We start from the raw sequence: 14,668 nt of genomic DNA, 5'->3' as shown, positions 1-14,668 counted from the left end.
TGCCTACAGAAAGCCTAGCAGGGAAGATGTAGTTGGTTGCATTTTTGTGGCCACAGAAGTGTGATTTGTGCCGAGGCCTGAATTATGAGAGCTAAAAGTTTCTCTTTAAAAAGAGCCTTAAGGGAGATCAGCTGAATGTAGGTCTGCTGGATATTTGTGTCTACTTTAGCAGACTCTTGAGTACAAAGGACTTAAAGTAAATATGTTAGTAGGGTTGTTAGATGTTTTGTAAAAGGTAGTAAATTAAAAGCAGTTGCCATTAGCTGATAGGATTTTAGTAAATTTCTGAAAGAAACAGTGAGATTGGATCAATGGAGAAATTAGTAGAAATCACAGCTGAAAGTAGAAGTTTCAGAAATATCCTAGACTCTTAAGTAAACAAATATGGAGAATGGAAGGGTGCCTGGAGCATTCATCAGTTTCCTGGCCCTTGCTCTCAGTTTTGATCATCTGGTGTTTGTCCGCTGGATAAAGTCCAGAGAAGTGCTTTCCAAACACATTGAACAATCTGCTTGGAGAGGGCATATTTCCTTATAGTCTATTCTCTGCATAGTATTTAGTGTATATAAATGTATATAAATCAAATCATGTAATTCTCTTGCTTAAGGCACCCATTGCCTTCCTAAACTCTATTGTATGTTACAAGGCTGATGATCTGGCCCTTTGCCTGCTTCTCAGGCCTCATTTTCTACCTCTCATTCACTGGCTATCTTTGGCCTTTTTGCTATTTCTCAAACATGCCTAAATATTACCCTTTCAGTTTCTTCATACTTGTTACTTCTGAAAGCCCTCCTTCACATCTTCTTTTAGCTCTTCCTTTTCATTATTCAGATCTTTGATGAAATGTTACCACCTCAGAGAAATATCATGTTATCTAAAATAGCTTCCCTGTAGTCACTCTGTATTCTTTATTTTGTTTAATTTTTCATAGTTCTTGTTACTTGTGAAATATTGCCTTATGTATTTATCTGTCTTCCTGTTAGAATACGTTTCTGTGAGGCTGGGGACTTTGTTCTTCACTAAATTCCCAATACCTAAACTTGTGTCTGACATAGAGTAGACACTTAAGTAAATATTTTATAAATGAATGAATTTTGAGGTTAGAAAGAAGCAAGAATAATCTGAAGTAACAACTATAGACTGCTATTACAAAGGCAGAGGAAGCAAAAAGTAAAATGAGCTTCCGACTACATTATTTCTTTCTAGTATATAAAGCTCTGACAGCTACTCTCTCTGAAGTCAAAGTCCGGGCATAAGACATCAGATATATCCCTAATAATTTATATGATGTTCAGAAGAGATAGGGATTCATATTCAAATAGCAAGTTACCTGCAGATTCTGCCTAATTGCATTTTTCTTTCATCCCTCTTTCATAGGCGTAAGACGTGGATGTATGTAACTAGAATCTACACATAAGAACAGTTGAACAAAGATTCTCATCTACCCTGAGGAAAAACTTTAATTGAAACTTCCAAGTACAAATATGAACTAATAACCTAGATTAATTAGTCATTTGAGAAAAATTAATACTATAGGAGGTACCAAAATCAAGCAACACTAAAGGAAATAGTGAATAGTATAAACTGAAGGAGATTTTAAAGAAGAGCATTATTAGTAATATCAGAGGAAATAAATGTAAATATTGACATTTTAAAAATAAAAAGTAGACTGAATAGCAAATTAGTAAGTATAAAGATTGAGTTGAAAGTTTCTCAAGTCAAATGCAGAGGATGTCACCAATGATGGCAGAGTGAGAACCTCTGAAATTTTCTTTTTCTAAGAGCAAAGAGAACACTGGCAAAAATACAGTCATCTTCCGGGTTGGTGTGGCTCAGTGGATTGAGTGCCGGCCTGCAAACCAAAGGGTCACCGGTTCGATTCCCAGTCAGGGCACATGCCTGGGTTGCAAGCTAGGCCCCCAGTTGGGGATGTGCAAGAGGCAGTCAGTCTATGTATCTCTCACACATTAGTGTTTCTTTCCCTCTTTCTCCGCCCTTTCCCTCTCTAAATAAATAAATAAATAAAATCTTTAAAAAAAAAAAAACAAAACCTAGAAACTGCAAAGGTAAATGATTGACAAATTTTGTTTCCTGAAAATTACAACTTACATTTGGCAAAATATGCCATAAAAAAAGGCGAGGTGAGAAAATGCATAAGATAAGGGAAAAGGCTAATTTCCGTGATTTACGAGCTGATACCAAATATTAAGAAAATGATAAACGACCTCATAGAAACTGGGCAAAAGATAATATTAGGCAGTTTACCAGAAATAAGTCAAACTGAAAACACTTGTTTTTATTTATAATCAATGATAGAAATCATGCAGTTTGGGATAATGTTTTACTTACTGCATTAGGCAAAAATTTTAAAAGATTGATGCTATTTGATACTAGTTAAAAAGCACGAGGAAGTATGCACTAATTGTTGCAGTCTTTTCTATAGATTGTCTCTTCGTTCAGTTTGGATTATCTGTCAGAGTTCATCAGAGAAGTAGAATTACTTAGGAGAAAAAAAATATACGTGTGTGTGTGTGTGTGTGTGTGTGAGTGTGTGTGTATTTATAGAAGACTAAAGGACCTAGCGCTTGTGGGCGAAGAAGGCAATTTTCAGGTACCCCAAAAGGAATATAGTACAGGCGAGGCATTCAGTCAGCATCATCAAATCCTACAGAAAATGCAAATAAGATGTGGACTGAGGAAAGATCATTAGTGAAAAATCAGTTGACTTCCATAGAAAAATTTTGAAGTTTTTAAGTTTGGTGAAGTCAGATTTACTGTTTTTTCCTGTTTTATGGATTTGCTGTGGTCTCAAACTAAGAAATCCACTGAACTGTGAATGCCTTATGAAAATGGCCCTGATTTATTTTTCCATTCTCAGTGCCTAGCAAGATGATTATGAATGCAAAGGGGACTAACTTTTTTGAGATACCTATACTATGTGTCAGGCACTGTGCATGGTACTACACTCAAAATTTTCCTAAGTATTCATTGATTGAATATTAAAATGAGTATTTGCAAGAGAAACTGAAACTGACTTGCTCAAGATTTCATAGCTGATGGAGCTGAACCCTTCTGATCCAGAATCCCATTTCTTCCTTGTAGTAATTGGCCTCATTAAATAGTAAGCTCCTATAGTGCATTTGGAATGGCTGACTTTATAAAAATGTGATCACAATCTTCTTAAGAACATATCTCATAAAACAAGATGGCTTAACAAGTTTCTGTACTCTTTTGGTAATGTATTATGCCTATAAGCCCTTTAAGTATTTTTTAAAGAAAACAGTGCTGTTCAATGTTAACAACCATAATGATACTCGAGTCAGTGGTGTGGGCTTTTTTGTCCTCACCCAAGGACATGTTTATTGATTTTTAGAGAGATGGTGGGGTGGTGGGGAGAGAGAGAGAGACCTCAGTCGGTTGACTTTTGCATGTGCCCTCAGACTGAGCACAGAACCCACAACCCAGGCATATACCCTGACTGGAAATCGAACCTGCAGTCCTTAGGTTTACGGAACAACACTTCAACCAACTGAGCCAAACCAGCCAGGGCTGATGTGGGCTTTTATGCAACTTCCCTCTTTTAAAACTATAAAATTCTCTTTGGCATTTTTCCTATTTTTTTCCTTCTTTTCTCTCTCTCTCTCTCTCTCTCTCTTATTTTTTATTTTATTTTTTTTTGTCAGATCAGTCTTTTCATGGCATCATGGGATTTGCAAAGTGTTTTGCTGTAGAATAATTCTTTTGGCTTGATAAATGTGTATTTGTTTTGCAAAGAGATCGTTTACTTGATTCATTGCATGTTCTTTCATTCTTTCTCCCTTCCATCCTTTCTGTTTTTCTGTCTTGCAATAAATGTCAGCTATTTTAGGTGTCATTGCTTCTGAATTGTATATTGTATAGATCTACCGTTAGTGCCTTAGCATAGGGGTAGAATTTTTCTACCACTACCATTTTGGTAGGGAAAGAGTGTCTGTTTGAAGGCAGTAGCATTTAAAATAAAAAAAATAAGAATTTATACAGTTTGACTTTAAGTCATCTAACTAATGGGAAACTCTTCTGTTATGATATCAAGTAATATAGCTAACATTTCAAATCTCTGTACTCATAAATAAACTGTTGATCCAACTATGTTTATAATTTTATTAGCCAACATTTCAAATCTCTGTACTCATAAATAAAGTGTTTATTGAGCCATCTATGTTTATAATTTTGCTTGCTTATATTAGTCATAGAATTTTATCCAACTTCATGTGATTAATTTTCTAAAAAATCTAAAGAGATCCTATTACAATTTTCGAGGTATAATTTACATACAGTAAATTCGTCCTTTTAAGTGTACAATTCTTTGAGTTTTACAAACACATACAATCATGTAAACTATCAATACAATCAAGATACAGAACAGGTTCATCACCCCAATAAAGTTCCCTCATGCCTTTTTGTAGCCAGTCCCTTCCCCAGGCCCCAGCACCTGGCAACCACTGATACATTTTTGGTTCTTATATAAAGAATGTCATATAAATGGAATTTTATAGTATGTAAGCTTTTGAGTCTGGCTTTTTCTCTTTTTCTTTTTCTTTTTCTTCTTCTTCTTCTTTTCCTTTTTCTAGAAGAGATAAAGTAAAAAGAGCTTGGCTTTTTCCATTTAGCATAATGCATTGGAGATTCATCCAGGTTGTTCCATGAATGGCTAGGTAATGCATTGTATAGATGGACAGCAGTTGTTTATCCATTCACCAGTTTGAGGGACGTCTGAGTTGTTTCTAATCTTTGGTGTATATATGGAAAAAACCACTGTACACATTCATGTACAGGTTTTGGGATGAGCATAAGTTTACATTTCATTTAGGTTGATATTTCAGAGTGGGATTGCTGGGTCATGTTATAAGTATGGTTACCTTTATAAGAAACTGTCAGACTTTTCCATAATAAGTGTACTACACCTTTTTGCCTTCATACTAGCAATTTATGACAGTCCTAGTTGCTCCACATCTTTGTCAACTTGGTATGGCCAGTTTTCTTTTGTTTATTTTAACCATTTTAGTAAGTATGTACTGATACCTCATTTTTTAAAGACAAGCTTTTTATTATGGAAAATTATTTTGGAGTAATTTTAGGTATAGGATAATAAAATAATATTCTGGAATAGATTTCCTGCCGTGTTTCAGAGATAGTGAAAGAGAGTTTCCATATACCTGTTACCTAGTTTCCCCACAAATGTACCTAGTCTTAAAAATTACAGTACATTTGTCAAAATCAAGAAACCAACATTTGTACGTTACTGTTAGCTAAATCTAGGCTTCCCAAACTTAGATTTCACTATTTTTTCCACTAATGTCCTTTTTCTATTCCAAGATCCAATCCTGGATACTATGTTACATTTAATATAACTTTATTTTAATTTTTACTTCTGGCTCTAACATCATAACCAAATTACAAGGTATTACTACTAGTCTTCGTTCTGTTTATTGCACAAATATATTTTTCAGTTCATATCTATTCCAAAATGGTATATAAGTCGTATACTCTACTTTTAGTGAATGAGTTTAATTTGCATGCAGTCCTTTTTAAGTTTTAGTCAGAGGAGATTCCGAAATTTGAGACTGCTGGCCTCTATAGATTTGATCCCTTCCTTTTAGACCAACCAGAAAACAATAAAGAGAGTCTCTGGGAAAATTGTTTCAATTAAGAGTCTTTATGAAGAAAAAAGTGTAAGTTTTTAAAATTTACTCTTATTTATTGCTTGAAGTTAGTATTAATTAACAGCTTTTATTGGTTAAATTAGCCAAGGCTTTATATTTCTATTTTTAATCCATACATTTTAGTGTTAAGTGGCGTTTTCAGCGCTGACATAAATTTTTGACCAACAGCAGCCAGAATACACTAATTATGATTTATTTCAAAATATGTCTTTAATACCTAACATATTCTACCCTGTAACCTAGTGTTCTCCTGGTTTGAGATATTCTGTGAATATTTACTGTTTAGAAAGGATTTTAGGGCTCTATTTAAGACATACACAACAAAGAAGGCCCCTAAGAAAAAAACACGCACAGAATAGTCATTTGCTGAGTTAGAAAAGTCACATTTTTCTGGTAACAAAAATTTCTGATTATCTTATATCATCCTATGATCAGTTTATAATGTCCTTGATACAGTGTTTAGCACAGTATTATAAAATTTAAAGTGAAATGTTTAGTAAATGCTTTTATGGAGAAGCAAGTTACTCTATAGATATAAAAAATGACTTTATAAGAAAAATACAAAACAGGAACTTGAATCAAAATGGAAAAAACATGTGCTTCAATCTTGATGCATAGTTTGCCTAAGATTCTTAGTTAAGATCAACTGGAAGGGAGGACTGTCTATCTTTCAGGTTTAACCCTAGGAGTAATTTTTTTCCTAAGCAAAACACATCAAACAATATAGTGATTGTATACTGATTTTAAATGCTATCTTACAAAAATAGTAGTATGGATGCTCCTCAACTTCTGATGCAGTTATGTCCTAATCAACCCATAATAAGTTAAAAATATCATAAATCAAAAATGCATTTAATATACCTAACCTACCAAACATCATAGTTAAGTCTCGCCTGCCTTAAACATGCTGAGAACACAAATGCTGGCAACACACTAGACAGTAGAGTATTGGTTCTTTACCCTTGTGATCATGTGCCTGACTGGGAGCTGCTGCAGCATTGTGAGTTTTGTACCACGTATCACCAGCCTGGAAGAAGATCAAAATTCAGAATTCGAAATATGGTTTCTATTGAACGTGTATTGCTTTCACGCCATCATAAAGTTGAAAAATTGTAAGTCAAACTGTAAGTCAGGGACTGTACTTGAGTTTGCTCTCAAGGCATGAGATCAGTAAGGCTTTTTAAGATTCATGAAACACCTGGGACTGCTAGTGTTATTACTACGTTAGCTGGGAATTTCTTCCACTGTGAATTTAGGGCTTGACCCAGAGTGAAAGCAAGAGAGTGCTACCTTTGTAATTATATGACAGTTCTGTTAGGCAAATTGTCCAATTACTTGGGAGGTTTTTGAGTGTTTTACACTCACACTATTCTTAATGTTTGGAGGTATTTTTGCAGCTGTGTGTTTAATCATCCTCTCTTTTATTTACATACTTTTTTTCATTTCCCACCTTTGTCTTCAGCTTGCATACTTCACTCGGTGGCCAGATGGCCAACAAACCCAAGCAGAGCGTTAGTAGCAAAAACGAGTGAAAAACAAAATAAACTTCTTTGCTATCTGTATTAGTTTCCTGTGAGTGCCATAATAAATTACCACAAATTTGGAAGCTTGAAACAACAGAAATTTATTCTTTCACAGTTCTGGAGGCCAGAAGTCGGAAATCAAGGAGTTGGCAAGGCTGCATGCACTTTGTCCATAGGCTGTGGGGGGAAATCTATTCCGTGCCTCTTCCAACTTCTGGTGGCTGCGGGCAGCCTTTGGCCATATCACTCCAATCTGCATCTATCCGTATTTCCATCCCCTCCTCACTGTGTGCGAGTTAATTTTTCCTCTGCCTTTCTCTCGTAAGGACAGGAGATGGCGTTTATAGCCTACCCAGGTAATTGAGGATAATCTCATCTTAAAATCCTTAATTTAATTACATCTGCAAAGACTCTTTTCCAAATAAAGTTAATATTTACTGGTTCTAAGAATTAGGATGTGGATCCTCCCTCCCTTCATTCCTTCCCTTTCTTTTTAATTTAAAACTTTAGCCTTCCATATTGGTAGTTAAAAATAGTTACGGGCATGTAAAGTACAGCATAAGAAATATATGTAGTCAGTAATATTGTAATAACTATGTATAGTACCAGTTGGGCACTGGAAATATCAGGGGGAATACTTCGTAAAGTATGTGGTTGTCTAATCGCTATGCTGTACACTTGAAACTAATACAAAATAATATTGAATATATACTATAATTGAAAAAAATTGAAAAATTAAAAAAAAAAGACAAACAGCTTTAGCCTATTAAAGGAGGGAAACCTAAGGGCTCCTAACCTCTGAGTAAGTAGTACCTGTGCTGTGATTCCTTTCTGAAGATATGATATTAAAATTTGAAATAAAGCTTATCATTCCTTGCTCTTTTTTGAAGGAAACTTTTCATTTAACACGAACTTTTAAAATGATGTTTTCAAATCAGTTAACAAAACCTAATGAAGAATTAAAGTTGTGATTAGTCACCTGTGATGAGAAATTGGAAAATTGAAGATTTTAATTTTTTGAGCCTCTAAATATATCGAAGATTCTTAATGAACTGGTTTAAGTGAATATTTAGAGGAATCAAGAACCTGGAAACTGTGTTTGATTGAATGAATATTGAATGCCCACTGTGTGCTGTCAGATACTAAAAAGAAGAAGGTGGTCTCTGCCATTGTGGAATTTAGGACAGCAATAATAGAACCAAGGGAAAATTAACAGTTTTAACAAAATTAGCTGCCAGATATACCAACCACAGTAGAGGTCAGAGGAGGAGTTTTGAAGAATTCATAATTATTAACTAATGAAACAAGGAACTCTTTCACTAATAACTTTGAGGTTTTAGTAGGTTGGGAGAAATTTTGTTTTTCTAAAATGATGCTTATCTCTGACTAGAAATGGTAAAAATTTATTTTCATATACCTTGCAATTAAAATTAACCTGTTTCAAACTAACAGTAGATTAGAGCCTGTGCATTGTAAATTAAAGACTTAAAGAGAAAACAAGTTGTTATTTTTGCTAGACTGTACAGAAGTTAAAAAATAAGATAAAAATAATCTCACTTGAGAATTTTTAGGAGATCCTTGAAATGCCAGGTAACACATTAAAAAAGAAGTTTTAAGTTTATATACTTAAAACATTTTAAAACTTTAAAAAACATGTTATTATATCACAAGATCAAAGCAATTTAACAGAATAGTTGGAGAATTAATGAAGGAAAAGGAATAAATAGCCTAACATAGTATTAGGAATGTGATTTTAAAAGGGAAGTTAGTATGCTCAATTCTATATGAAGTGGGAAAAAAAGACAAGGGAGTTCAGAATCTTGGATTCTACTACTGGTTCTGCTGCTTACAGACTTCATGAAGCAATGCCTTCACACCTCTGATTTTAGTTTACCCTAAAATAAGGATTACCTCTAACAGTTTAATACTGTATATTGGTTGTAGCATCATATATTATACATTTTCTTGCCTTCACAGAGAGGATAGTTTCTGCCAAGAAGGGTGAAACCAAATGTGAAATGTCTTATGATACCAACTTCTTTAACTATTAGAAGTTGAACACTTTTGCTCAGAACCATAAAATGAAGCAACCCTTCATTTTATGTGCAGGGTCTTTCTAACTTGACTTCTTATAAAAGAGATGACAGAGCAAGAAAATTAAATGAGTCTTTCTGCCTGTAGTGTTGTCATGAATTTATTTAAGATATGGTGGTAAGGGAGGGTCACTGCAATTTAAATTGCTTTCCTCTCAAAGTTGAAGTTTTTTCCTGAGGAAAATGAATGAGCCAGAATGTAGAATTTATGTCCAATTTTAGCTTACTACTTGAGGAATATTTTTAGAGAAGTATTTTTAAAATAATATGCCTAAACCTTTTTTTATACAAACCTTAAGCATCCAGCATAATATTCCTTTGTACCTGCTTTTGATTTTTAAGAAATTATATTTGAGCTATTATTATCCTATAATTAATGTAAAATCTTATTTTTTTCACATTTTAAGTGAGCTTGTATTGAAATAGGTTATAATTTTCATTTTAATATAGACTGTTTAGTTGTAGAATTACAGGATAGGTAAACCATTCTGCTATGTGTTGGTTGTTTCTAATTTTTCATTTCTGTGAACAGACTTTCTTTTTTAAAAGAGTTTTAACTTCTTACCCTTCTATTTAACTTTAGGAATAAAACAAGAAAAATTATTTGGATCATGGGCAATTTTATGACCTCTTTTATACTCTTTAACTGGAGAACTGTCTGATTTTAAAGCTGTGCCTAAATATGTTCTACCTCCCTCAAGTTCAGATAACTCTAGGTTTTGTTGTTTAGATTTATTTTTGGTAGTTTAATAGGTATAGAGTGATATCTTAAAAATATTAGAATTTACTTAGTAGTGGGAATCCTTTTTCCCAAATGCTGATTTGATCTTAAATTGCTTGTATTCTTTGATGGATGAATATGTTAGTCATTGTTTGCCATATAACAGATGTTTGATAAATGTTGAATTGGTTGGGTTTATGCTGTAGACATTAAAGTTTATGCGTTGTAATTATTGTAGGTATTGCTTGCATTTATTCTTTTAATTTTAGATTTTTTTTTTCATTGCATGAAAGTGTATTTTACATAACCGGATCCGTTGATGAGTTGCTTACACATCTATTGCTCAAAAATTTATTTCTTTCCACAGATGAGGTAAATATGTTATTCCATTTCTTTCAAAATTTTTTAAATACTACAAGTTCTTCATATATTTAAAATTAACCATAGTGTGTTATGTGGATATGTTTTTCTCCACATTGGTATTCAGTTTTTCTGACAATATTTTTTAAATACTGATTTTTCTCCACTTATAAACACTAGATTTGATCATTGGTATTTATAGTCTCATAGGTTTTTTGTATTTTTTATTGTGGAAAAATATACTTAACAAAAATTATTTTAACCATTTTTAAAGTATATTATTCAGTGGCATTAGGGACATCCACAATGTGGTGCAACCCTCACCGGTGTCCTGTAGCCTCTTTACCTGATGTATTTCTGCTTAAGCCTGAAACTTGATTGCTGTAATTCTCTGGCAAATTGTTTAAATCCCTTAATCTCAGTTGCGCTGTCCATAGAATGAGGATGATGCCTCCTATGTTTTAGGAGAGTTGTGGAGATAAAATTAGGGAAGACAACAAATATAAAAACACTTGGTGTATTATAAATACTTGATTAATGATCTCTCTATCCTTCCCAGTATAATTGGTTTTAAAGACTGGTATAGGGAAGATATTCCCAATTGCCTCTATTTGTTCTTCTCTCCTCCAAGATATTCATTGTTATTTTTGCCTAATTTTCAGTAGGAAATTTGTAGGTATTGGAATAAACTTTTGTTTACTTCTTATCTGAAACCTAATATGTATGTTCTGTAGATTATGAAGCCCAAATTACTAGTTAATATTATCCCACCAACACTTACTGCTAATAAGCGCTGTTCTGCAAGAGACCACAGAAATTATGTTTTGAAACCATTTTCCTGACATCTTTCTGATTTTGCCTTAAAGCCTCCTAGTTTATAAATTAGAATTTATTTTGAAGAGTTGCCTTTAGGCTGTATGTTTGGTACTTTGGGTGTTAGGACACTTGTTTCTGAATTCCTTGATAGAACCCCTTTAGAATAGATCAGTTATTGTTAAATAACAGTATTTGAGGCAGTCATCTTAAAGCCATTTGAAGAGGGTAATTTTGCTTTTTGTTTTCATTCTTCAAGACATACAGATAATTATATTTGAGGATATCTTGCTAAACATTTGCTAATTATTTCTTATAAATCCTAAAGTAATCCACATATTTATAAAATCTTAAGGGGTTATAGAGCACTGTGTTATGGTTCTTTAGGCTACTATTGTTTGTAACTATTATATGAGATATAATTACATTTGGGAGGATGCTGTTAATTTTCTCCAGGAAAACCTCTAGCTTTTTTTTTTTTTTTTTTTTTTGGTGTGTGTGTGTACTCTAAAGATACACATATAAGGTTCTGGAAAGAGTAGTAAATAGACTTGTAAAATACAATGTAGTTAATGATCAAATTTATGAGCTACTTGTTTTCTATTCAGAACTGTATTAAAGATACTCAGTAACTCCTGAATATTTCTGTGCACACTTAGTTGCATGCAAGTTTCACTTCTAGGGCCTACAGTCAGACTGTTTTGCTGTATTTAGACACTTCTCTTGATGTTATGATTAAGAGTGATACACACTTGGCTTTCATTGAAAAAAATCGACCTTTATACTGTGCTTTTAAATATTTATATATAGAATTTTAAATTTTCCTTTCTATATTTAACAGCTATAATTACATATTGAAGTAACCTAAGTTCTTGCTTGTGGCCATTTACAACTATAGGGTAAATAGTGTTGAACTTGATATAAAACAAATTATGAAGGTGGAATTTTTAAAGAAATTTGAAATAAAATTATTTGTTTCTAATTATTTCCCTTCTGATTTCTAAGGATTAAAAATTGTGGTTGTCATATTACAAAAAGATCTTTTATTTATGAGCATGAGAAGTCAAAATATTTATTGTGCAATCTTTTTGACTCAAACCAAAGTTCTATTTTTTTTTATTGTCTGTTTGCAGGATAGGGTAATACTATTTCTGTTCTCAGTTGTAGATTTTTTCCAGATTTCTGTCAATGAAGGCATATGGGTACTAACAAACTCGAAAAAAAGGTGGTAAAACAGCTGTATTTAGAAACCAGTTACAAGAACTGCAACTAGAAAATTATGAAAATACATTACTTATCCAAATGCCTTATACTTGCTAAAAACAAAAAATGAATTCAGAGATTGTTTTGTAATTTCATTGGCTGTTTAGCTAAGTTGTAATTATATTAATTTATATTATATTAAGAATCCACTTTCCACTTCTATGTCAAACCATTATATTACTGGATATTTAAAAGATGAATTTCATTGAATGTAGAATAATGTCAGGTTACATTAAAGGTGAAGGAAAAAAAAAAGACAAACCCCAACACCATAATTAGATTAAACTCTAAAACTAATACATGGAAATGAGAATGCTAAGATTTGTATTGTAATTCTGCGCTTTTTGTTATTATCAAGTACTGGATCACTGTGTCTGTGTTATATAACACTTCATCTGGTTGCAAGTAAACTTGACTTTCGATTGTAAGCACGTGCCACTGTAGAAAATGGTGTGAGATCTTAATATTAAACGTTGTAGCACATTGATACATGCTAGAAACGAGGTAAATATTTGCATTCTTGTATTTAGCATGTTCTTACATTTGAGGTCTTCTAAAAATACACATTTTTGAAAGGAAGAATGAATATTATATTGATAGAAAGTAGTATCTTAGATGTCTATTATGTGGAGTTATGTGATTTGTCATTATTAGTATATTTTATACACATATGTACCACAGTATATGTGCATACTTCACACATATGATGCATAGCAAGTAGAATCCCAGAAGATTCTGTAATAAATTAAATGCTTTGCTTGAAGATTGCTTTTTTGGTTGTTGTTTTAAAAAGTTTTTTTCTATCTGTAGAAATTATCTATGCCTTTTTTATTCTCCTAAATTTAAAAGCTGAGATAATAAAGGTAATTTTTAAAGATGGAAACGGTAAAGAATGCTTATTTGCATAGAAGAAATGGGAGACGTGGAAAGGAATATCTTCTCATTGTTCTCTTAAAGAAGATTTTATTGCAACTTAACCATAGAATTTATCTCAAGAAAAATAGAAAATTAGTCCATTTCCATTATAAAAATCACTGTAATATTACTGTATTTCTAACAAAGCAAAATTCAAGATTCTAACATTTAGTTTTATCTAGCTTGAAAAATTTATTTCCCCACTATAAAGAGTAGTATTTCTTGCCTTTTAAAACCCATAACCTCTTTTTGATCAATAAAAATCTATGTTCTCCTTTAATATTGTTCATATTTTTAAAATAAGTTAGCTTTTGTGTTTAAAAACAAAATTAAAGTACATGTTTTTGAGTATCCTTTTTTAAAAAACAAAACAATTTTTCTAACCTTCCTCTTGCCCAGAGATAGATTTTAGAACCCTTTACCCATGTGAAGACATATCCCCTCCCTCTCCCTTGCTGACAATCTACTAATTAGAGATTACAGTCATTGTAGCTATGGCCGTCAATTAAGTAAAACATGGGATATTGTCACTTTTTGTTTAGGTGAGAGCAGGTCACGAAAAAATTCAACAAATGAGGTATTAAAGGCACTACATTTTCTTGATGATTTGGCCCTATTTTGCTCCTTCTTATGGAATGAAATGGTAGATGTACTGTATGTTCATTTAGACATTATTAAAATCCCATGAAGTAAAGAAAAACCAGTTTATAACTAAGATAGCTATAAGTTGGCAAAACATAAAAATGTTTCATCTTTCATAATTGTGAGTCAGTTTCACGTCACATTGATTATGCTGTTCTGAGTAGAGCAAAACAAGTGCAGAGAAGATAGCGCCTGTGAGCTTTAGTTATTGCGCACTGTAATTCTGCAGCACTAGTTACCTACGTCAGGTAGTATGAGAACTCGGCTTTTGAGGCTCTGAAGCTCTGTGTATGAGCTACACGTGAGTGTGTTGAGCATCCAGTGCTTCTGACCTTTAAACTTTCTTTTCTTTTCTTTTGACATTCTAGATCAGGGCAGGGAGTAAAGCTGTGTCAGAGTGGGACATTTTTGAATGTCTCCCTTACACATGTTTTCTTTCCTTTTCCCATCTGGAGTGCAGCTCTAAAAGTGTGTTGTATTGCACCAAGATAAAGCAATAGAAGTAGTGGTATATTGGCATAACTGAAGATTTTTTATTTTTCTCTTCATGTTTATCTATTTTTATTACTTCTGCAATAATTCTGCTATACTTGCTTTAGCTTTATGTATTAAGTTGATTACAGTGGTTGGTAGAAG

At 32.8% G+C, this 14,668-nt stretch overlaps 1 protein-coding gene across 2 annotated transcripts in view; it reads left to right on the top strand.

Annotated features, from left to right (window-relative positions):
- EYA3 (EYA transcriptional coactivator and phosphatase 3) overlaps positions 1-14,668 on the top strand; it is an 84,516-nt gene that overhangs the window by 12,952 nt on the left and 56,896 nt on the right. The gene's annotated exons all lie outside the window — the stretch shown is intronic.

Source organism: Pteronotus mesoamericanus, unplaced genomic scaffold (genome assembly GCF_021234165.1).
Source record: "Pteronotus mesoamericanus isolate MK-2021 breed Mesoamerican mustached bat unplaced genomic scaffold, CSHL_Meso_final contig_221, whole genome shotgun sequence".
Lineage (NCBI taxonomy): Eukaryota > Metazoa > Chordata > Mammalia > Chiroptera > Mormoopidae > Pteronotus > Pteronotus mesoamericanus.
The sequence above is the reverse complement of the archived record's forward strand: the minus strand, read 5'-3'. Positions and strand labels throughout refer to the sequence as shown.